Source organism: Petaurus breviceps, unplaced genomic scaffold (genome assembly GCF_028583685.1).
Source record: "Petaurus breviceps papuanus isolate PSGF00001 unplaced genomic scaffold, PetGlider_PUasm1.0 90808, whole genome shotgun sequence".
NCBI classification, from domain to species: domain Eukaryota; kingdom Metazoa; phylum Chordata; class Mammalia; order Diprotodontia; family Petauridae; genus Petaurus; species Petaurus breviceps.
In genome coordinates this window covers 2248590-2273817 of record NW_027187349.1, presented here as the reverse complement: position 1 = coordinate 2273817, position 25228 = coordinate 2248590, and the positions used below count along the sequence as shown (strand labels likewise).

Sequence of the window (25228 nt, the reverse complement as noted above, 5' to 3'; positions counted from 1 at the left end):
CCCATTTACTGTGCAGTTAGATCTAAAAGAAAAACTTCTACCTTATAATACAAGTTCTCCTTTGTAACTGACAACTCTGTGAGAAAATTTCATGAAGTCTCATCATTTACCAGGGTTCTAGTTGCATATGAAATCCATGCCCAATAAGATGACAAGCTAAGAGTTATTGTCAAGATATTCCCCTTAGTTATCTGAAATGAGTTGTTGAATAACACAGTATAAGTAACTTCAGTTTCCATGATAAATAGACATATATTCTTAAGAAAAGGCTCTTTGTATTAAGGTAGTTAATGAAAAACTCAAATAACTGGAAAATCCCAACTGGGTTACATTAGATAAACCTTCCGTAAAACTAGAATTTCCCTCTTTAGAAGTCTGTGGGACATAACCTTGGACTAGATTCACTTCCATTTCATTTTCATTCAGTAATCATTGTTTTCCTGGCAATTAAGAAGACAAACATCATATTTTGTGTTATATAACTTGATTTTATATGGAAAAAGTGACATTTAGAACAAGTATTATGATTGGTTTGGTGGAAAGGCATATCCACATTGATGAGATCATGGATCCATTGAACTATCAAAAGAATATATTTCCTTTGCTAAATTTTTGTCACAATTAAGAATTCTTTGACTCTGCACACAAAAAAATGTAGGCAAGCATAGGTTGGTGTACTGTACAGTAACAAGAATACTAGATCACAAAACAAGGCCAAGGCTGGAATTCAAACTTTTTTTTACTAAATAGTATTTTATTTTCCAATTACAGTAAAGATAATTTTCAGAATTAATTTTGTAAGACTTTGAATTCCAAATTTTTCTCCCTCCTGCCCTTTCCTCCCCCTCTCTAAGAGAGCAAGCAATCTGATAGAGATTATACATGTAAAATCATGTTTAACATATCTTCACATAAGTCACATTGTAAAGGACAAATCAGAACAAAAGGGAAAAAACACAAGAAAGGAAAAAAATGAACATAGTATGCATTCAGATGCTATAGTTCCTTCTCTGGATGTAGTTAGCAATTTCTATAACGACTCTTTTGGAATTGCCTTAGATCATTGTATTGCCAAGAAGAACTAGGTAAGAACAAACTTAACCACAAATGAGCTAAGTGAACTAGAACAAGCCATGGCCTCCTTTTCCACATCTGTAAAATGAGAGAGTTGGACTACATTATCTCCAATGGTACTATTAGCTCTAACAACCTAGGAATCAATGAGAAAAGAAAAGGAGTTCATTACACTTTCTTTGATGTAGTAGAGCTATCAGTAAAATTTCCTGGGCTTATTATGTGACATATGATCAATATAACTGTGTGTGTATGGTTGTGTGGGTGGGTGATTTGGTTTGGGTTTGGACGCAGTCAGGGTTAAGTGACTTACACAGGGTCACACAGCTAGTCTGAGCTAGTGGTCTGAGGCCACAGTATCCTTAGTGGATAGAAGAGTAGTGCAAAAAGATGATGACTAAGAATAGTAATTTAGAAAACATACAGAAATTGAGAAATTATTAAAGAGGTATTGTGTAAAGGGGAAAGAACAAGGATAAGAATTTCTAAGTTCACCTTATTTAGTATATTTTATAACAATTATACATAATTGGTGAAATGAGTATTAACTGATTGTTTCTAAAAGAGATTTAGGGGGTCTTGTTTCATAATAGTATGTTTTGAACTATATATTTTATTAAACCCCTTTAAAAACACAAACAGCTGAGTATTAAACATTCATTAATGTTAAATTTAACAAAAAGTAAAGTATAGATTCATACATGGCACCATATACTTGAAATGCTAACAATTCCTAAGTTTTAAAAATATTGCTAGTGATAACGATGTTGTCAGTATCTGTTAGTCCAAGATTTAATATCAGTTGGATGTTTCTAATACTGACATAATCCAGAGTTTCAAATTTAGTCTTTGCAGTTTAAACATGAGCAATCACTATTCTGCACCCATTTTCAACAAAGTATAAAGTCTGTCTTTAAAATGAGTCAAGTGGGCAAAGTATGCTTTCGTATCATAACTGAAGATTCTCCTTTGGAATTATTGCATTGAATCAGCCAAAATATCCAATGACTGATTAGACAATCTTATCATAACCAGTAACACAGAAAGAAGGTGACCTTTAAACCAGCAAAGTTCATCTAATGTCTAATCAGACAGTGTGGGTAAGGCGATTTCTATGTTTTTAAAACAGGGTTATATGAAGTTTTCTCTAGGGAAACCTAGTAGAAACAAAGTGCTGATGAAATAATGTTTCAGTTTACTTTTGGTCAACACCACAGTGTAATTTGATTTCCTATTTCATTTGTGGAAATTTGTTTTCTCTTTTGTTACATGGTACCTAAATATTATCTCTATTTTGCCTCTAGGACCACAAAATCTTAAATATTTACTATCTGGTCCTTTACAGAAAAAGTTTGACAACTGTTATTTTAGAGTTTCAAATTTCAATTTTAGGTAATTCACATGAGCTGCAATATTTTCCCAATAAAAATCAATTAAGAGAAAGCTGTCATCCCATCCGAATTCATTTTAATATTAAAAAATGTTGATGTGGATCTCTTGTATATCAAGTAGTAAAAAGAAATGCAGACAGGCAAAATTCTGTGCCCCCTTGATCCAATTAGTCTGCGAAACATGTAAAGGTTCCAGGTTCTTAGAGTATATCATTTCCTTTACCAGTATTTGTAAATACCATCACGCCACATAGTATGGAGGGAAATCTTAAAATAGCTATTGAAAATTGAACTCAAGACTTGTTAGCACATGGAGCAAAATTATACCTACCCGTCCATCTCAAGTGGAAGAAATAATCCTGAATGCATAGGTATGCAAAAAGAACACAGGGCTCTAAACTGGTTTTTAATTGATTTTTAAAAAACATTTTACTTGATATCTTTTGGATTTTTTTCCTCACCAGAATAGCTCCCTGGCCTTCCTGTTCCAGGCTCACCCTCGTCATCTCCACCCTCTGCGGTCCCCGGATTCCTTCAAGGCTCAACTACACTACTACCGGGTCCCCCTTAATGCTAGTCATTCCTCTTTGAAAGACTTCTCATTTGCCGTGTACACATCTCGTTTGTGCGTAGCTGTCTGCTTATTATCTTCCTGTTAGAAAATGAGCTGCTTGAAGGCAGGGACTGTGTTTACCTCTCTTTGGATCCCCAGGGGCTAGCGCATAGGAAGTATTTAATAATGCTTGTTGATTGATTTTTTTTTCTGAGAAGTTTCAGGAAGTTTTCTTCATTTTTAAAACGAAGTTGGCTTAATAATCTCTGAGGTCCCTTCAGCTCTAAGATTATTCTGATTGTTTTTATTCTTTCCTTCGAGGGCTGTAGGGTATAATAACATATCCTGTGGATTGATGTGTTATTGAAAATGTTTTGGGTTTTTTTAAATAATTACTATAATTTGTCACTCAAAAACCCGCATCAGAAGAAGTCGAAATATTTCACCCCCTTAAAAATGCATAGAAAACTAACAAGCAGAGCCGAAGAGTGTTTAAAAACCAGTCATACCCAACATGTAGCTGTTGCCCCAGTGGGACACCTTCAGGTGTTCGATTGCCACTTCCACTACACTTCCAAGTGTAATGTGGTTGAGGCTTTTGACTTAAGTAGAACTCAGTATTCATTGACCACCTACTGTGTATACAGCACAATGTCAGGCACTGTGAGAATTACAAAAGTGATTAAAAGGCAGAAGGATATATTGCAGAGAGCTCTAGATTTAGAATCGGGATCACTAGTTTCACATCATGACGCTTTCTACTGCTGGGACTACAAGTGACTTGAACTTTTCAGACCTGGATTTCCACAATCGTAAATTAAAGGTTTAGACTAAATGACTGCTAAGGTCTCTTCCAACTCTAAATATATGAGTCTGTGAAATACAAATTATTATTAGATTTGGTGCCTGCCTTCAGAAGTGGATACAAAAAGAGACAAAATATGGTAAGTGCTAGAGATGTAATAAATACAGTAATAATAATGACTTCACATTTACATAATGCTTTAAGGTTTACAAAGCACTTTCCTTGCAACTCTGTGAGATACTACAAGTATTATCACCATTTTATAAATGAACAAACTAATTCAGGGGTATTGTAACTTGATCACAGTCATAGAGTAAGGAAATGTTGAAGCCTAGAGCTGGAATTCAAGACCAGTTCCTAGTAATTGTCATTTTTGTTTTTACTTTGTCACATTGCTTATGAGAGAGTAAATTATTTCCATCAACTTACAGAAGAGATATTTGAATTTGGTCTTAAAGAATAGAACTTCAGTAAGCAGAACACAGTGTCATGAAAGCTAAAGAAATTTTTTCAGTTTTGGGTGGGGAATTTGGGTGTTTTTGTTTTTAAGAAGTGGTCAGTAGTGTGAAAAACTTCAAGGGAAGTTGAAACCCATTGGGTGTAGTCATTAGGAGATGATTTTCAAGAAAAGATTTTGGTAGAGTTGTTGAAGATGCAGCCAGAAAAGTGAGTAGATTATGGAGTGAGTAGAAGGTGAAAAAATGGAAGGAGAAAGTACAGAATGCTCTTTGGAGAGTCTTGGTGATGGAATAAAAGAAGAGTTGGGTTGGTAGTTGGACAGAGTAGCATAGTCAAAGGAAGGTGTTTTTAGGATAGAGAAAATAGGCAATGTTTATAGGCATAAGAAGGGTAAATCTAGTAGAGGCAGAGATTGAAAATGAGAAAGATGCGAGATAATCAGTCGTCCAGGGTCCTGGGAGAAATGGAAAATAATAAAGTCAAAGGTACTGTTGAAAGGTTATTTTGAGACCAAAGAGGAAAGGGTGGGAAAAGACATCGGATTTTGATTTGTAGAGAAGATAATTAGGAGCTCATTTTGAATAACTTCAACCTTTTCAGTAAAGTAGGAGATGAGGTCATTCAATGAGGAGTATGAAGGTTAAACAGGGGGACTTCCCAAAAGGAAGGAAATTTTTAGAACAGCCATCTTAAGGGGAATATGATAGTGACATCCATAGGAAAGACTTGCATGAACCAATGTAAGAGTAAATAGAGACAGGAAAATAACATAAAACAAAGACTACAACAGTGTAAATGAAAACAAACAAAACTATACTTGTAATGACCAATCTTTGCCTTAAAGAAAAGATGAGAAAATGCACTTTTTTTAATAAAGGAAGGAACTATGGCTCTAGAATATTGCATTGTTATCAATCAATCAAAGTTAGTTTTGCTTAACTGTTTAGCTTTCTTTCCTCTTTGTTAAAAAAGAGAAAGCTCACTAGGTAGGGAAAGGGGCATGTTCAGAATTGACTATGATATAAAAACAAAAATCATCAATAAAACCTTATGAAGAAGTGAATAGAAGATGAAGAAAAGGGGGTGCAGCAATGTACAACAGCAGTGCAGCAATGAGAGTAACAGCATCGATTTCTAATGGACCCACTTAGCACAATTTAATAGGAAGTGAGAAAGCATATGGTAGGGGTAACCAGGGAAGGAGACAGGAGTAGAAACATCTGAAGAGAGCTATCAACATAAAGATAAATCACTAATAAACTTAGATTTTGCAAAGTCGAGTTGGGAGATGAAAGCAAAAGCAGATAACTCTTCTAAGAATTGTATGCTAAATTCTCAATCTTAGGTTGAGCAGGTAACCGTTAGCTAGAGAGGAAAGCTAAGGATAACAAGAAATGTTTTCCTAGTTCCATGTAAAATGAGGATCAAAGGAAGGTTTAATGTTGCTACTTGGGACAGTTGGAGTGATGATAACTGAAGACAGAAGGCTCAGTTCTCATCTTGCTTCTGTTTTCTCTGCCAAGGAGAATGAACTTTAATGTCTCCTAAGAGAGTTGATACCCAATATAAAGGAGATTATAAGAGAATACCTAAGCTGCCCTTGGTAAATTCAGGTCACCTGACCCAGATGAACTATCCCTTGAAGTGTTAAAAGAACTGACAGATGTGATTGTTGAGACACTGTTAGTGATATTTGGGGTTGTTTTGTTTTTTGTTTCAATTAGCAAGCATGTTTTTCTGCCTCACCCCTCACCCACTGAAAATTAAGAAAAAAAAATCAGAACTCCTATATCGGTGTGTGTGTGTGTGTGTGTGTGTGTGTGTGTGTGTGTGTGTACATATATATAGCCAAGGAAAAGAAATTCCCACAGTGGCTATATCTAAACACGCGTTTCTTATTTTGCATATTAATCCATCATCTCTCTATCAAGAGATGGGAAGCATCCTTTATCAGTCCTATGTAAATCTGATTGTTCATTTAATTGAGCAGAGTTGTAAGTTTTTCAGAATTTTCTTACAATTTGATGTTATAGTAAAAATTACTCTTCTGATTCTGCTCATTTCATTCTGTATCGATTCATACAAGTCTTCTGGGTCTCTATAAAATGTCTTTTTTATTTCTTACGATAAATACTGTATTGTATTACATTTATATATATATATAATATATAATATTGTATTACATTTATATACCACAATATGTTCAACCATTCCCCAGTTGATGAGCATCCCCTTAGTTTTCAGTTCTTTACCACCACAAAAAGAGATGCTATAAACATTTTGTACATATAATACTTTTTCTTCTTTCTTTACTCTCTTTGAAATACTGACCTAGCAGTGGTATGCAGTGTTTAGTAACTTTTGGGGCACAATTCCAAATTGCTTTGAGAATTGTTGGCCTAATTCCTAGCTTTACCAACAGTACATATATGCCTATTTCCCCAAAGCCTCTCCAGCATTTGTCATTTTTATTTCTTTGTCATCTTTGCCAGTGTGACAGGCTGTGAAGTAGAACCTCAGGATTGCTTTAATTTGCATTTCTCCAATTATTTGTTATTTGGAGCATTTTTTCATATGGCTGTAGGTAGCCTGAGTTTCTTCTCTTGAGGACTTCCTGTTCATATCCTTAGACTATTTATCAGTTGTGAAATGGGGTCTTATAAATGTGAATCAGTTCTTCATATATCTTAGAATTCAGACCTTTATCAAGGAGACATAATGAAAAGATTTTTTTCTTCTATGTTAACTTACCTTTCTAATTTTAGATGTATTGGATTTGTTTTTGCAAAATGTTTTTAATTTTAAATAATCCTAATTATCCATTTTATATGTTATGTTCCTCTGTATCCCTTGTTTGGTCATGAGCTCTACCACATTCATGGATCTGGAAGGTAATTTCTTCCATGTTTTTTGGATTGGCTTATGATGTGTTACCTTTTGTATGTAGGTCATATATCCATTTGTAGCTTGTCTTAGGGCAGCTAAGTGGCCCAGTGGATAGAACACTATCCACTAGGTCCTAAAGTCAAGAGAACCTGGCCTCAGACATTTACTAGCTTTGTGACCCTGGGCAAGTCACTTAACTTTCTTTGCCTCAGTTTCCCCATCTGTAGAATGAGCTGGAGAAGGAAATGGCACAATATCTTTGCCAAAAAAAAAAAACCCTAGATGGGGTTGCAAAGAGCCAGACACAACTGCTTGACTAAACAGTGAAGCTTGTCTTAGCATAAGGTGTGATGTATTTGTCTAAACCCAATTTCTCCCAGACTACTGCCCATTTTTCCCTAAAGTTTTTGTTACATAGTGAGTTCTTGCCCCAGTACCAGATTCTCTAGATTTATCAAACACTAAGTTCCTATGTTTGTTTGCTTCTGTCTGTTGTATACCTAATCTGTTCCACTGATTAGCCTCTATGTTTTTTAAAGAGTACCCAGATGTTTTGAGAATTACTGCTTTGTAACACATTTGAGATCTGGTTGATTTTTCCTAGGATTGTTGACCTTTTGTACTTCTCTATGAATTTCATTTTCTCTAGTTCGATGAAGTAATCCCTTGGTAGTTTGATTAGTATGGCATTAAATAAGCAAATTAATCTAGATAATCTTGGAATTTTTAATATTTCAACTCAGCCTATGCTAGAATGATTTAATTATTTCTCCAGCTATTTTTTTCTGCCTTTATTTCTATAAACAATGTTTTGTTCTTGTCTATAGCTTGGTAGGTAGACTTCCAAGTACTTTTATACATTCTGTAGTTATTTTACATGGAATTTCTCTTTCTGTCTCTTCCTGGTGAGTTTTATTGGTGTTATACAGAAATGCTGATGATATGTTTGGGTTTATTTTATATCCTGCAACTTCAAAGTTAGTAGTTGCTTAAGTTAATATTTTAGTTGACTCTCTTCTGTATCATACTTATTTCCTCAGTTTATTTTTTAATGTCCCTCTTATTCTGAATTTGAACCTCTTTTATGCTCTTGTCCTAGCTTCTCACTTACTGACCAAATTGAACTGACAGCTTCCTCTTAGGACGGATGGGTACCAGATACTTTTCTGTGTTCTCAGCTATAAGCTCCAGTTACTTCCATATCTCAGAGTGATGTTATTTATTGCCCCAGGTTTAGACCCCTCCTCTCAGGACAAAAGATCCTGTAATTAAGTATAAGTACTTAACATTATAAATAAGAAGGTATGGTTATAATATGATATCATATTTTTATTCTTCCCTAATAATTGGACAATATTATGTCTCTACAGATTGTAATGAGGTTGGAAAGAGCAGAGAGAGGGGCTGTTGATTCTTAGTAGAATAGTTATCTGGATGTGGCAATAGGGAGCAAGGAACAGGCTGCCTTCCTCTTCCAGGCCATAATCTGTGGCAAAGCAAAAAAGAAGCAGATTTCACTGGAATGCACTTTTGGAATGTATATTTAAACATTTGTTTATAAATAGTTTGTACTTATTAAAGCTCAAGGTAAATAACAATCTGAAATACAGAAAATTATAATGCCAAAGTGTTGGGTGCTGCTAAAAAAAAAAATACTGATCAATCAGAAATGGAGATAAAATATTGATTAAATTATAATGCAAAACAAGAGGAAAGCAATTTGATTTATAAAACTTCATATTCTTCCTATTGTTCGTGTTCTTTCCCTCCATGAGATTTATGAACTTTATATGTTTTGTATTTGCTTGTGTATATCGTATATATGTATATTGTATCCTCCCAGCAAAGAGGTTGTTAACCTTTTTGTGTCATAGAACTCTTGACAGCCTGATGAAGCCTGTGGACCCCTTCACAGAAAAACTTTTTAGATACATAAAATATGTTGGATTACAAAAGAAGCCAAGAATGTTGAAATGTAGCTGTCAAAATGCTTTTAAAAAGTTCATAGACCCCCAGGTTAAGAATGCCTTAGATCTAGCAATATGTAAACTCCCTGAGGACAGAGAATTTTCATTTTTGTCTTTAGGTACTGCCCTTAGAACTTACTACAGCTCCTGGCACATAATAGGTGCCACTTTGATGTTTATTGAATTGAATTTCCTGGATCACAGATTGGGTAAAGGAAGATATACCAGTAAATGATTTTTAGATTTATCGTTGTTGCTGTTTCCCAATTATAGCTTCATATATTTTGGAGAATGAGCCTCACAACTATCTGCCTTAGCAATAAGACAAGAAAAAGAAATTGAGAGAACAAACATAGGTAAAGAAGAAACACGGTTGTCAGTTTTTACAGCTAGCATACCAAATTATCTTTAAAACTAATAACATAAAGTTGTTGGGTTTTTTTTTACTTCCATTAGCTTATAAGTTCCTTGAGGACTATTTTTTATCCTTTGCATCCCTAGTATGATGTCTAGCATATAGTAAGGTCCTATTAAAAGCTTTTTGTTATTTTTCTTAGGTAATATTAGTTAAAAGTCATACTTATTTTCATAATAGCTCTATGCTATACAAATGTAGTAAATTTCTCCAGCATAGCCGATTGGGATAACATTGTAAGCATTTTTATATTTATTTGTGGTTAGATAAATTAATTTGCAGATATATTGGGTGCCATTTTATATATACTCATATAAAGATAACTTCATTCACATTTTTCTCTCCCATTTTACTTGTTAATTGATATAGTCACATTGAACTCCCTCCTTTTGCTTTAGTCATTCAGTCTATTTCAGAAAAGTGGTTTATACAGAAGATGACAGAAGAACATCATGAAACTCCAGTGTGAACATCATGTTTGTTTTATGTAGTAGTTTATTTCAGTAATATAACTGCCCTCCCTTAAGTGAAATTTTTACGGATTTTATGTCTGTATCCTCACAGGAGACCTTCATTTAGGAAGATCATTCGTCATGCTTTGGGAAAAGAAAAGTTTCAACAACAGTTTTTGGAACTCAGCTACTCACTGTGAAAATTGTCTTGGGTGGGGGGAAGGGTAAGAAAAAAGTAAAGATTTATATTTTGTGGTTGGTGAATCAATCAGTTGCCATGCTCTCTTCATTTAATGTCCATTTTAACATTATGATTTTCATATCTAAATGAGAAAAACCACAGTATACCTTTTACTCATTCCAAAATTAAAGAAAGCTCAGCATAAAAAATTAGACTCCTGGCCATGGCATTGACATTTCTTTTTATTCTTTCTTTTTTTATTGCTTTTTTGATCCAGTTCTCTATTTTTATGAGTGTAGGGAAAATTCCTTCACTAATACAGACTTGTACTGTCTTCAACTTATATTCAACTCAGGGAGCTTCCTGGGGACACTAAGAAATTAAGATTCAGAACTTGAATGCAAGTTTTCCTGACTCCAAGGCCTTTCCTATACCATGCCATGATGGTATTTTTTAAAATGTGTTTTGTTCTCTTTAGCTACTAAAAAAAAAAGGTACTAAAGCAATCAATCCTGAATGCTTCAGGAGACACATGTACAGTGTGGAAATTTTAGCACTTTTATTCCCTTATTCAAAACATTTTTAGCCTACTTAGAATGCACAATAAATGAAACTATTCAGCATATCCTGACAACTCTTAGATTCAGTAGGAGGTGCCTCTGAATAAAAACATTTTTAATTGATTACTAGTAACTACCTAATGGGCATTGTTTTAAATTCCCTTTTAGCATTGTGCTGAAAAGGCAAAATAAAGTGGTCTTGTAGGCGGCAGCCATAAGAAAATTAAAAGAAGGGAGACATGGGGCGGAGTCAAGATGTCAGAGTAGAAACAGGACTTCCACGGGGCTCCGGCTTCCACCTCCCCCAATTCATTTAAAAAGGGGACTCTGAACAAACTTTGGAGCTACAGAACCCACAAAATGACACAGAGAAACTAACCTCCCATTGAGGACAGCCCGGCAGGCTGGCAGGAATCAGCCAGCACAGTGTTCTGGGAGCCTAGCCCAGCCCCATGGGAGCCTGAGGTTTTGGGTCTAGGGTGGGTCTCACTAGTCACTGGCTAGAGGGACTTCAGATCACCAGCAGCTGTGGCAGTTTCCAGAATTATCAACACATAGATGCTAAGGACAAAGTGAGGTCACTGCAGTGTGGACTTTGGGATCCAGTAGTTGGGAGTGCATCGGCCTCTTTCCCTGGGGAGAGAAGCCCCTGAGGAGTTGGCCATGCAGCCACCACCACGTGGCTGCTTCAGCTCCTGGCCTGCAGAGTGTAGGGGGACTAAGTAACCAGTCTGAGGAATAATTGCTCTTGCTTTAACCTGCTTGGATCTGGATTGCAGTCTAGGGTGGAGGCCCTGGGGTGTGTGACCAGCTTGCCAGAGTGTGTGGAGGCTTTAGAGAGGGCACCCAACTAATACCTTGAGCAGCTAAGAAAACCCCAGCATTTGGGACAAAGCTCCCCTGTCTGGTGGCAGAGTCCTACTGTGGCAAAAAGGCCAGGGGTCAAGTGACTGAGTGGTGACATGAGCAGGCAAAGGAAGCAAAATAAACGGAGTACCCCAACTTTACACTCCTATTTTGGTGACAAAAAAGATCAAAGCATGGAACAGGAGGAAGACAGTGAAGTCAGAACTCCTACACCAAAAGCTTCAAAGAAAAATACGAGCTGGTTACAGGCCATAGAGGACCTTAAGAAGCAAATAAGAGAAGTGGAGGAAAAATTGGGAAGAGAAATGAGAACGATGCAAGAAAATTATGAAATGAGAGTCATTAACCTGACTGAGGAAAATAACACCTTAAAAAACAGACTAACTCAAATGGCAAAAGAGGCTCAAAAAGGCAATGAGGAGAAGAATGCCTTAAAAAGCCAAATTTGCCAGACGGAAAAAGAATCTCGAAAGCTCACTGAGGAGAATCATTCCTTCAGAATTAGATTGGAGCAAATGGAAGCTAATGACTTTATAGAAATCAAGATGCTGTTAGATCCAAACGAAAGAATAGAAGGCAATGTGAAATATCTCATTGGAAAAACCACTGACCTGGAAAATAGATCCAGGAGAGATAATTTAATAATTATTGGACTACCTCAAAGCAATTCTCAAAGAAAGAACCTAGAAATCATCCTCCAAGAAATTCTCAAGGAAAACTGCCCTGATGTTTTAGAACCAGAGGGCAAAATACAGGTTGAAAGAATCCACCGGTCACCTCCTGAAAAAGATCCCAAAAAGAAAACTCCTAGGAATATTATAGCCAGGTTCCAGAATTCCCAGATCAAGGAGAGAATATTACAAGCAGCCAGGAAGAAACAATTTGAATATTGTGGAAACACAATCAGGATAACCCAGGATCTGGCAGCTTCTACACTGAGGGATCAAAGGGCTTGGAATATGATATTCCAGAGGTGAAAGGAGCTGGGTTTAAAACCAAGAATCACCTACCCAGCAAAACTGAGTATCATGTTTCAGGGGAAAATGTGGTCATTCAGTGGAATAGAGGACTTTCAAGCATTCTTGCTGAAAAAACCAGAGTTGAATAGAAAATTTGACATTCAGATACAAGAAGCAAGAGAAGCTTGAGAAGGTAAACAGGGAAAAGAAATCATAAGGAACTTATCAAATTGAACCATTTACATTCCTACATGGAAAAATGATAATTGTAACTGATGAAACTTTCCTCAGTATGAAAATAGTTGAAGGAGGGTATATGGGCATATGAATACATATGTGAATGTGTGTATATATGTTTACAGGTATACAGAGATAGAGGGCACAGGACCAATTTAATAGGAAAGGATGATACTTAAAAGGTGAAATTAAGAGGTGAGAGAGGAATATAATGAGAGGAGATGTGGAGAGATAGAATGGGGTAAATTATCTCATATAGAAGAGGCAAGGGAAAATGGTTACGATGGAGGGGAAGAACAAGAAGGCAAAAAGGCAAAACCTTATTCTCATTGAATTTGGCTCAGGGAGGGAATGACATACACACTGAATAGGGTATCACCCTACAAGAGAGTAGGGGATGAGAGGAGGAATGATGGAAGGGAGGACAGGCGGGGGGGGGGGGGAAGTTGGAAGCACCCACTTTTGAAAAGGAACAGGATCAAAGTAGCAAATAGAACAAGTGGGAGGTGGGATAGGAGGGAGGGAAATATAGTCAGTCTTTTACAACATATCTACTATGGTAATGTTTTGCATTTTAATAGACATCTCTAAGCTTATATTTCTATTTTTGTCATCTCTCTATTGATCAAAAATCAATCAACAAACATTCATTAAGTGCCAGGGATTGAAAAAGAGACCAAAGGACAGTTCCCAGCTCTCAACACACAACCTAAGGAGAGAGATGATAAATAAATGTTTACAAACTGGATAAAGAAGAAATAGTTAACAGAGGGAAGGCACTAGAATTAAGAGGGGTTGGGGAAAACATCCTGTAAAAGATGGATTTTGTGTCACTTAAAGGAAACCAGGGAAGCCAGTAGGCAGAGCTGAGGAGAGAGAGTATTCCAGGCTTTGGGGAAAGCCTGAGAAAGTGCCCAGAGTGAGAGATGGAGGTCAGTGGAAATTCACAAATGGCCTTTTTTCTGAAATTATTTAAACATTCTATTTCTTGTTCTGTTAGTATGAGTAGTGTATATGTGTGTATAGATTCATTTATTTCATCTATGTTGTTAATTTTGTTGATGCATAGTTGAGTAAAATAGTTTCTATAATATTCTTTATGTCTTTTTCATTGGTTGTGAATTCTTTTTCATTTTTGAAACTGGTTATTTTGTTTTCTTTTTAATCAAATTAGGTCATTTTTTTTACAAGGCCAGTTTTTACAAAAACAGGCCTCAGTCTTATTTCTTAATTCAACTTTTTTTTTTTCAATTTTGTTAATCTCTTCTTCAGTTTTCAGGATTTCTGCTTTAGAGTTTAATCATTTAAACAAAATGGTTTCCTAGTATTTTTAGTTTCATTCCCAATTCATTTGTCTGTTCTTTTTCTTTTTTTATTAATAAAAGCATTTAGCAACAAAAAAAAGAAAAAGAAAATTAAAAGAAGGTAATCTGTGGAAGAAAGAGCACAGGGTCGGTCACCTGGGACTCCACCCATCCAATTATACCCCATGTTTTATAGGACAGTCACTCTAAGCCAGCAGTGCTTATCTTCATTAGGGATTTAGCTTTGTGGCTATTGCTTTCCAATATCCTTTTCTCAAGACAAAGTTCTCACTATCCAACATAAGGCAAAAGGAGGAAAAGAGGAAGAAGGCCTCAAACCCTGACTTATCCCAAAGGGGGTAAATAGGGCTTAGAAGTGAAAGCAGAAGCAGCAGCACTAGCTTCCCTATTGGTCTCAAGACAGTTGAAAGTATGGCCTAGCAGTAAATGTCATCTAGATCTTGGAAGCTTTAGAAGCAAGGAGCAGTATAAACCAGGATTAAACTAATTACATGATACTCCTGCCCCTACCCCCATCTATTTTTCATGTGTCTACCAAATAAAGTCTTCTATAAGACAGAAGAATGGATGAGAGGCCCCTGATGCACATTTCCCTGAGGCCAAATCTACTCCACCTTCCCAAATTGAGTTATTTGCAACCATCATGATTTAAGCCAAAATTTCTGATGTTTTTGCCCAGATGAAGGATGAAAGTGGAAATCACAAGGAAGCAATGGTCTGTATCAATTTATCTTTGAAAGATCATGCATGATATAGTTAGAACATTTCTACATTGAAAAATTATAATATCTGCACTTTCAGGTAATCTCAGTAAAAGCAAATATTTACATGCTAAAGCAATATTATTTTGTAAAAATCACTGGAACATTCAGACTTAAAGAGTAAAATGAGAGTATTCTAAGGGACCAGTGTTCTAACAAAAGTATTGTATCAACACTCTTGTCAGCTCTGATCAATATTGAATGGCTGAAGAGCAATGTTAATAAAAGACAGTTTACCAACTTCTAAGTTACTTTCAATTCAATTTAACATTTATTAATACAACCTAAATAATACCTTTGTTGCACAAAAAATCAGCAGGAATCAATTTACTGAAAAAGTACTTTTCAGTAGCTATTTGACTATTCTTAAGTTAAAGTTTTCAATTAAAAGTTTACTATTTTATAATAGTGTATATTTAAAGGCCCATTGCCAGATTGCATAATTCAAGGAACAGTCTAGCTAAGATTGGAGAGACTCATGACCAGATTGGCCCTAAGATGATACATATTTTGGATACAACTTATAGAAGATATATCTGCTAAATTATAGGAGATGCAGTTGCAGTTGTCAGAGGGATTACACACACCTGTGAAAGCATTGGGTCCTTGAAACATAAAATACCCTGGATGAAGGATATAACATTAATGAACATGATGACCCTATCCTCAAGGTGCTTCCAGTGACAAAGTAAAAGACAATGGGCCGACCCAAAGTAAGCCAATGAAAAGGTGATGGCATAAGAAAAGCCTTTGGAACCCTATTATATTGCGAGGTTTGTTGTGTGAAGTTTAACTTTCTTTTCATCTGCACTGCCTCTAGTGGTACAGATACATAGTTAATAAATTCAAGGCAGATTTGGTCCATTTGTGTTGCTTGAAAAGCCAGATTAGCAATAACAAAAGAGTTTTGATTTACAGCTGTCTTGAAATATCTATTTCGAGGGAGGCAAGTATATAAATACCTAAAAATACAAATTCTATATTTTGACTGTTTGACTATATGTGTTTAAATAAATTTACCTTTCTGGACCTATTTATCTCATCTGTAAAATTCAGGAGTTAGACTGTATTATCTGCTTAGGAAGTCCTTTAAACTGGTATTGCAAAGTACTAGCATGCTCTTAGGGAAAGAATTTAACTCTTAGTTATTGGGGTGTCTTTCTATATAGGATGTCCCAAAAGTTTTAGTGTATTTCTAAGCTATTAAAGCTTTAAAAAGTGTATTGAGACTTTTGGGACAGCCTGTTTAGGTGAGCCATATATATTTTGTTATGGTACCTAGCAGACTGTAGAGGTTAGATATGTATTATCCACAAACCTGATTTTTCCCAGTGCCTAGCTTGAGTAACTATTATTCACCTATGGTTTTTTGTAGGTTCTAGGATAGTTCATTGTTTTAAGACTTAATATTAAAGGACACTGTACCAACTTATAAATTGCTTTGGTACTTTACAGTCTGCCCCAGATTCCCAGGGAAGAAATTAAGCTTTTAAGGATGTACATTAATTCATTAAAGATTTATCAAGTACCATTTAGGTCAGAGAAGCAGTGCCTTTTTGAAAGTACAAACCAGTTATGTTAAAATGAGAAGCAATTAGAACCTGCTGCTCTTTTCAGAATCTCTTAAGATGTGGGGAATTCAGTGCATCTACAGAATAACAAAATAATGCCTAAGTAAATTTATTTTGGAAATTAAATAACCTAATCCTAAAGAATGAGTGGGTCAGAAAACAAATCATAGAAATAATTTCATTAAAAATAATGGCAACAGGAACTATGCATGATGAGGGTTTGGTGCACATGCAGACCCCATTAGCTTGCTTGTTTGAGGTAACCTCTCTACCTGGAGGACACTGGAGGAATGGTTTTGGGAAAACTGTGATGATGTGAATTGCAGAAGAAACCACAGAGGATGGGTAGACAAAAGGTGAACGGAATGAAGTCTTACAACCTAATAAGTTTAAAAGATCATGAGGACACCTATCATCCTGGCATTCCAGAACCTGAGTTCCAAGCTGTGTGTTGCCACCAGCCCAGTACTGATGCCCCAAGAAGCTTTTGGATCCATGCCAATAAAATCTGAAACCAGGTTTCATCCAGAATTGATGTTGTATTTGGTTGTGAACTTGGACACCATATTTACCACAGCCATGGCTTTGGTTGGTGTCCGCAGACTCCCGAATAGCTGAACTACTCACAGAGCTCCATCAACTGATCAAGCAAACTCAGGAAGAACGCTCCCGAAGTGAACATAACCTGATCAACATCCAGAAGACACATGAGCGAATGCAGACAGAAAACAAAATCTCTCCCTATTACCGGACAAAGCTTCGAGGTCCCTATACCACAGCCAAGGCAGATGCAGAGGCAGAGTGCAATATACTGCGCAGAGCTCTGGATAAGATTGCTGAGATCAAGACTCTGTTAGAAGAAAGGCGCATAGCGGCTAAAATCGCAGGATTGTATAATGATTCAGAACCTCCACGGAAAACCATGCGCCGAGGGGTGCTGATGACTTTGTTGCAACAGTCAGCCATGACATTGCCCCTGTGGATTGGGAAACCTGGGGACAAGCCTCCACCCCTGTGCGGGGCCATTCCAGCTTCAGGGGACTATGTAGCCAAGCCAGGAGATAAGGTGCTGCTCGAGTAAAAGCTGTGGACGGGGATGAGCAGTGGATTCTGGCAGAAGTGGTCAGTTATAGTCATGCCACCAATAAGTATGAGGTGGATGACATTGATGAAGAAGGCAAAGAGAGACACACCTTGAGCCGAAGATGCATCATCCCACTCCCACAATGGAAGGCCAATCCCGAGACAGACCCTGAAGCTTTATTCCAGAAGGATCAGCTTGTTCTGGCATTGTACCCCCAAACCACCTGTTTCTACCGGGCTTTGATTCACACTCCCCCACAGCGGCCCCAGGAAGACTACTCTGTCCTGTTTGAAGACAACTATGCAGATGGCTATTCTCCTCCCCTCAATGTGGCCCAGAGGTATGTTGTGGCCTGCAAGGAACCCAAGAAGAAGTGAGGTGAGGTTCGACTGAATCATCATGGACTTCTATAACCTTGCCTTTGTTTACCTAACTTTTCTGCCGTGCCCTTTGAAAGGGGAAATTAATGTATCATTCTCTGCAGACAAATAAATATGTCCCTGTCCCCATAAAAAAAAAAAAAATAATGGCAACAGACAACATATGAAAATTTGTGGGATGTGGCCAAAGCAGTACTTAGAGGAAAATTTGTGTCTCCAAACACTATCAGTAAAGGAGAAAAAGAGCAGATTAACAAATTGGGCATGCAACTAAAAAATTAGAAGAAATTTCAATTCCCCACTTAAACACCAAAATAGAAATACTGAAAATCAAAGGAGAGAATAATAAAATTGAAAGAAAACAATTGAATTAATAAATAAAACTAAGAGCTGGTTTTATAAAGAAAAAGATAAATCAATGGTTAATTTGATTTTTTTTTTAATAATTCAAAATATTTTCTTGGAGGAAGGATAATGAAGTCCTACCCCTTTTCCCTTGTGTGCTACTCCATTCTGCCACCACAGGAGGGAGCACTCTGACCACCACCACCATGACATAGTTTCCCTACATAAATTCACTCAAATATGATCTCTGACTTCTGTTCAAAGACTTAAGGTTACTATTATTTATAATACATTTACTCAACCACTATTGAATACTCCGTATGTGTAAGACAGTTTTTTGTGGGAAACATAGACTCCAAGAATTCAAGAATCATGAAAATGACTAAGATGAGTTCCCTGCCCTCCAGGAAGATGACAAAATTTCTACAATGCAAAATAAGTGTCATAGGAGAGGTATAATCAAAGTCCAGTAGGAAATAAAGAGATTTGATTTGATTATGATCTGATTAATTAGATAAAACTTTGTATCACTTAAACATATTAAGATTAACTGTGCTTCATGAAAAAGGTGGTATTTGAGGTGGACCTTGAAACACAAGCAAATCAAACATTTACTAAACTACGCTTCAAGGAACAGGTGGAATTTGAGGTGGGCCTCTAAGGATGAGCAAATAGGAAAGATTTCGACAGGCAAATTTGGGAGAAGAGAGATTATTATAAGCATTATAAGAGGGAATAACAAGGGGAAAATGAACAAAGTCGGGCAATAAAGTATAAGGAATATTTGGATAATGGCAAGCAAATAAATTTGGCTTGAGCAGAGTCCATATAGAAGAGTTATGTGAGAGAAAACTAAAAATCTTTGTGGCAGCCAAATAGAATAATGGTAATAGTAACACTAAACAATATTATAGGAATTATTTTAAAAAATGATGATATGGCATCTTTTAAATACAAAGTTGATGTTACTTGCCTACAATTAATATCACATTCATTCGTAGTTTTTTTGTTTGTTTTCTTCCAGTAATGGTTATTGGTTTGTACCAATCATCTACAGCCATTAAACCAGTCTTTGTTTTTGGTTTGGTTTGGTTTTTAGAGGGGGGAAGGCAGGGCAATTGGGGTTAAGTATTCCATTCACTGCACCACCCAACTATCCCTAAACTGGTCTTTGTAATCAGTCAAGTGACTTGCCAAGGTTGAGGGAGTAGCTTAAAACCATATAGGTGAGAGGCAACGTGATATAATGGAAAGAACCCTGGATTGAGTCAGAAAGAAATCTGGTTTCAGGGCAGCTAGGTGGCACAGTGAATAGAACACCAGCCCTGAAGTCAGAAGGACCTGAATTCAAATCTGACCTCAGACACTTGATGCTTAACCAGCTATGTGACCTTGAACAAGTCACTTAACCCCATTTGCCCTGCCTTCCCCCCTCCAAAAAGCAAAAAACAATTTTAAAAAGAAATATGGTTTCAAATCCTGCCTTGTTAAGCTACCTCTCCATGTATAATTCACTAAATCTCTCTGCACCTATTCCTTAACTGTGAAGTGGAGGTGATACCTATAGTCCTGTTCTGAAAGGGTTGTTGTCAGGATCAAACGATCCAATATGTAAAGTACTTTGCAAACCTTAGAACTTCCTATATGTCATCATTACATTATACCTTCATGTAATAATATAAATTAACCCATGTAGGAATCAAACTCACAATCCTGGCTTCATTAGCACCATATTCAAACCAACCTATGGGATCTCAGATCTGGTAGCCTTCCTTTTTAAGGGCCCTGTCCATTTTCATCCTTTCATTCATTGAAAAACTATCCATTGATCACCTTGCATGGTGGAAGGTGACACAGACACAGTGCTGTAACACTGAAGGATACAAAGGTGACTAAAACTAGTGCATCTAAATGGTTAGGAAGACCTGAGTTCACACCTAATTACAGGTACTTTCTAGCTGTGTGACCCTGCAAGTCACTTAACTTATGTCTGTAAAATAGGAATAGTAATAGCACTTACTTCCCAAGGTTGTTTGTGAAGATCGAATAGATAATATTTGTAAAAAATTTTGTAAATCTTAAAGCACTATATAAATGCTAGCTCTTATTAAGCCTAGGTTACTTCCTGAAATGATGTCCTGGGTGAAGCTACATTAAAAAAAAAATCTTATTCTAAACAAGTAATGGATATTTGACTTTCTAAAGTTATAAGTATTAAATGTACAAGCAAAATCATTCCAATTTTTTTTTTTTAAGCAATTGGGGTCAAGCAACTTGCTCAAGGTTACACGGCCAGTCATCTCTGGGTGTGGTGCTGAGCGTCTGAGCCCAGGATTCGATCTCCAGGTCGTCCCAACACTGGAGCCGGTACTCTCACTCGCTGAGCCACCTGGCCGCCCCTAAGCAATTGGGGTTAAGTAACTTGCTCAAGGTTACAAGGCCAGGTGTTTCTGGGTGGGTGCTAAGTGTCTGAGCCCGGGATTCTATCTCCAGGTCTTCTCAACATTGGAGCCGGTGCTCTTACTCGCTGTGCTACCTGGCCGCCCCAATCATTCCAATTTTTAAAGACCATATTAAAGGGGGGGGAAGCCTTTCAAGAAAATTGAGTAGTCCAATATGGTTCCTGAGCCAAAATGAGAGATTACACAGAGAAGAAACCTACTTTTTCTGGTCTGATGGATTTCTCCATCTCACAAGTATTCCTTTCATCAGTGTAGATGTTAACACTGACATGGCAATTCTTATCCACGATTGCCTATAAATCTTCTATAAAGGATCTCCCTGACATGCTGGATGTCTTTCTCTGGATCTTTTCATACATGCCAGTGCAGTACTCAGGATGACTGTTCGCTAAGCCCCCTTTCAAACTGGGCTCGGCCACATGATTACCCCATTTTCTTTTTCACTTTGATGTCTTTTGATAGGATCATAGATTTTTAGAGCTAGGATGTACTGGGTATTCATGGAGAAAGAACTAGCACCTGTGGTGTGAAGGCTTGCCAAGCACTTTTCAGAGCTGCTCAACCGCCTTTGGTGTCCTTCACCCACCTCTCACCTACGGTTCTAAGAAGCTTTAGTATGCCCAGTGTCCATACCCCGATAAAACCATCTTGGCAGACAGACTAAACCAGGTTGAGGTGACCTCAAATCCCTGGTGAGTTAGGAGGATGCTACCCCAAGCACGTGAAGGATCCCCCCAGTATAATAAGCAGATAAGAGCAGTTTGTTCCAGTGGCCATGAAGATGGCTGAAGCAGGCACTGAAGTGCTGACTAATATCTCGGTCAGATATTGAAGATGCCAAGACCATCAGCAGTCTTCCTGACTTTGTCCTGCTACTGGACTTTGATGACTCTGGAAGAGGCAATGAGGCTAATGACTTTGTGCAATTCTGCCTTGCTTAAATCCAAATTCCTTGAGAGTCAAGACATCAGTCCGTGATATCATTGGTCCTCTTCCAAAGGACAAACAACAACAGATATGCAGAGCCATAATTAGTTTTAGATATAAACTTCTGGGGCTTTTCACCTTTTCTGAGTCATTGACTCCTTTGGTAATCTGGGGAAGTTCATGGACCCTTTTATGGGAGGGCTTACTATCCCAGCTCTCAATAGCCCAGGGTTTTCTCCAAACTAAGATGAATCATGGGAGTGGTAGACCTTGTATAGTTTGCTGACTCGCAGAAAATTTGATCCTCTTCGGAGGATATGTGCATTTTTCATCCTTTGAGAAAGACATAATACCAATTAATCCTTTGCCATCTGTCTAGAAGGAATTTGTGGGAATCCCAGAGTGCTTCCCCTATGTTCCCCAGCAAGAGAGGAAAAGATTAAGATGGTTGATATACCTGAGCTCCACACCTAACCCACCTGACATATCAGCACAAGGTAGCAGCAAGAAATACATGGAGCCATTATGAAAGGCTCCATAATTATAATTATAAAATTATTAAAGTTTTGGGAGATAAATTGAATGTCAGTTCCCTTCCTTGATCAGAATTCACCTTTTGCCCTGGATCTCCACTCTTGCAACCAGTTTCCTGTTGTCTTAACACCTTAAATTTTAGTGCCCTAAAGAAATCCTGATATAAAAGTCTTTTGGCTTATGATTACTTGGATCCCATTTTGGGTCTCACCTTATTTCTCAAGAGTGGGGCTGATTTGCTTTCCCTAACTCTGGTGCTTTTTCTCACCTCTGGCAAAGAGAGATTTTCAGGATTTATTGCTCACTCCAGTTTTGAGTTTGATTAAGCACTACCATCACCTTGACTGCCATTAGGATTCTGGCTGTGGGATTGGTTCATCTTGGAACATGACTCCCATGACTCTTCAGTTTTCCCCTGCCCCACCAAGAAAACCTTTCCATCCTTCTTCTTACTCCATGATTATCCTAGAGCAGAGGTGGGGAAACTGCCTTAGAGGTTAAGGAATATTTTTTTCTTCTGATGCTCCCTTAATCCTACTTTCAGTCAATCAAACATTTTATCACATTTTTAGTATGTACCAAGAACTATAGTTCCTGCCCCTGAGGAGCTTATATTCTAATTGGGAAGACAAAACGTAAATAAACACATAGAAGAGATCAACAGTAATTGGAAGGTAATCTCAGAGGGAAGAACACTAGCAGTGGAGAAGACTAGCAAAGGTCTCCTGCAGAAGGTAGCAAGTGAGATGAGACTTGAACACCATCAAGGAAACTTAGAGGTGAAGGTGAGGAGGGAGAGCATTCCAAGCACGGCAGACACAAAGATAGAGGCATGAGATTCAGAGTTATGTGGGAGGGACAGCAAACGAAAATGTAGCTGACCCACCGAGTGCAAGAAGGACAATTACAAGAAGACCAAGAAAGTAGCTCAGTAACCCTGAATTTATAAATCAATAACCTAGAGGAAAAGACACCTATTTATTTAAACATTTTCTTATTGAAGTTAGCAAGACCATCATTATTGTTCAGTTGTTTTCAGTCATGTTCGACTTTCTGTGACCCCATTTGGGGTTTTCTTGCTAAAGATACTGGGGTTTGCCATTTCCTTCTCCAGCTCATTTGGCAGATGAGGCAAACAAAGTTAAATTTCTTGCCCAGGTGCTTGTATCTGAGGCCAGATTTGAACGTTCTGACTTCAGGTCCAACCCTCCTTTAAACAAAAGGCCTATCCATGCTGAGGCAAGCATTAATACTGAAATTGCAGGTCTTTCTGAAATGCAGCATCTAAACCCACACCTTGTCTTTTTGAATCATTGCCAATAGAATGAATTTTGGTGGCTTATTCTAAGGCAGAAAGGATAGGCAGTTTGGGAGCTATCCAATTGACAATTCAAGTATTTCAACCTATTAGTGCTTTATGGGACTATATTAATTTGGTTAAAATTGTAAATCACCACAAGAGCTGCTTCCTTCTGGAAGGTTGTCTTACCCTACTGCATCACAAGCACATGTTCCCAGAGAGCTGGCTGATACAATGAAGGGGACCCTGGACCTGAAGTCAGGAAGCCCTGAGCAAAAATCCAGCCTCAGACACTTTCTAGCGGTAAAGACCCTGGGCAAGTCACTTAATGACTGTCTGCCTCAGTTTCCTCAAACATAAAATGGGGATAATGAAAGCACCTACTTCACAAGGTAGTTGTGAAGGTCAAATGAGATATTTGTAAAGCACTGGGCACATTGCCTCACCCCTGGTAGATACTTAATAAAAGTTTGTTCCCTTCCTCACCCAGCCACCACGAAACATGAAAATGTAACCAATAATCACTCCTGGGCTTTTGGGAAATAAGAATTGCTTGCACCACAAAAAAAAATGGAAGCAGCAGCCCTATATTTTGAATGCCTTGCAGCTAGGGGAAGAACACTTGTGTGAGAATCCGGGCGAGGAACATGAATTTTACCGTGTCTCAGAAATAATTATGTAGGATGCACATCAGTCTGTCAGTGACCTGAAGAAAGGAGATACTTATAAGTGGACACAGTTGCCCCCCCCTCCCCCAGTGCGATAATGCCTCCAAATGCCCCAATGTGGTTATGGCACTGGAATCAGGATACCTGTATTCTAATTGACCTTGCTTTGTGAATCTAGGAAATTATTTCACATCTCCAGACTTCAGTTCTTTTAGCGTTCAGATATCACATTATAGTGGGGCATGATTTGGAGTCAGTCCTGGGTTTGAAATACATGTATACAAACTACCTCTGTGACCGTGGGCTGGTCAAATACTTATCTATGCCTAAACCCTTCTACTATAAAATGAGGCAGTCAGATTAGATCAAGGATTTTAAAGCTTTTTGGCATGGACCCCTTTGGGCAGTCTTGTGGAGCCTAGGACCCCTTCTCAAAATAACTTTTTTAAATTCATAAAATAAAATAAAAGTTCATACATCCCAGGTTAAGAACCCCTGAACTAGCTGGTATCTAATGTCCTGCCATCACTATGAATTGATGAATCTATGAAACATTGGATAGTATCAAAAATAGACCATGTCCTAGGAGTAAATCCCCACCTCCCATTTAATTTTTTAATTTTTATTTATTTTATTTTTTTATTTATGGAATAAAACAAGCATTTCTATAACACAATGTAATAAAAAAAAAGATTGCCCACGAAATTGCAAATCTATTATGTACAATTTGCTATTCCTTTTAAATATATAATAAAGTTATCATGTGATTTTCTTTTTTCTTTTTTTCCCCTTCTTCCCTCCCTCTCTCCTCCCCCACCCAGAGATGGCTACTATTACACACAAATATCTATGTGTATGTATGTATGTAGACACATATGTAAAATTATTCTATATCTACTTCTATTTATCAGTCTCTCTGGATGCAGATAGCGTCTTCTTTCATATGTCCTTTGTAGTTAATCTGGGTATTTATAATAGTCAAAATGAGTTATTCACTCCAAGCATTTATTAAAATAATAGTTTTATTATTATTTTATTACATTATTTATTAATTTATTAAATTAT

The 25228-nt window shown here is 37.2% G+C and overlaps 1 protein-coding gene and 1 pseudogene across 4 annotated transcripts in view; both read left to right on the top strand.

Annotated features, from left to right (window-relative positions):
• The window catches only part of RSPH3 (radial spoke head 3), an 84034-nt gene extending 73764 nt beyond the window's left edge, over window positions 1-10270 (top strand). For all 4 annotated transcript variants that reach the window (XM_069070340.1, XM_069070342.1, XM_069070341.1 and 1 more), the window contains one exon: window positions 10115-10270. The gene's annotated coding sequence lies outside the window, so the exon portion shown is untranslated. The remainder of the gene's footprint in view (window positions 1-10114) is intronic.
• Window positions 10271-16649: 6379 nt separating this feature from the next.
• LOC138147898 (SAGA-associated factor 29 pseudogene) lies at window positions 16650-18063 on the top strand (annotated as a pseudogene).
• Window positions 18064-25228: the final 7165 nt, after the last annotated feature.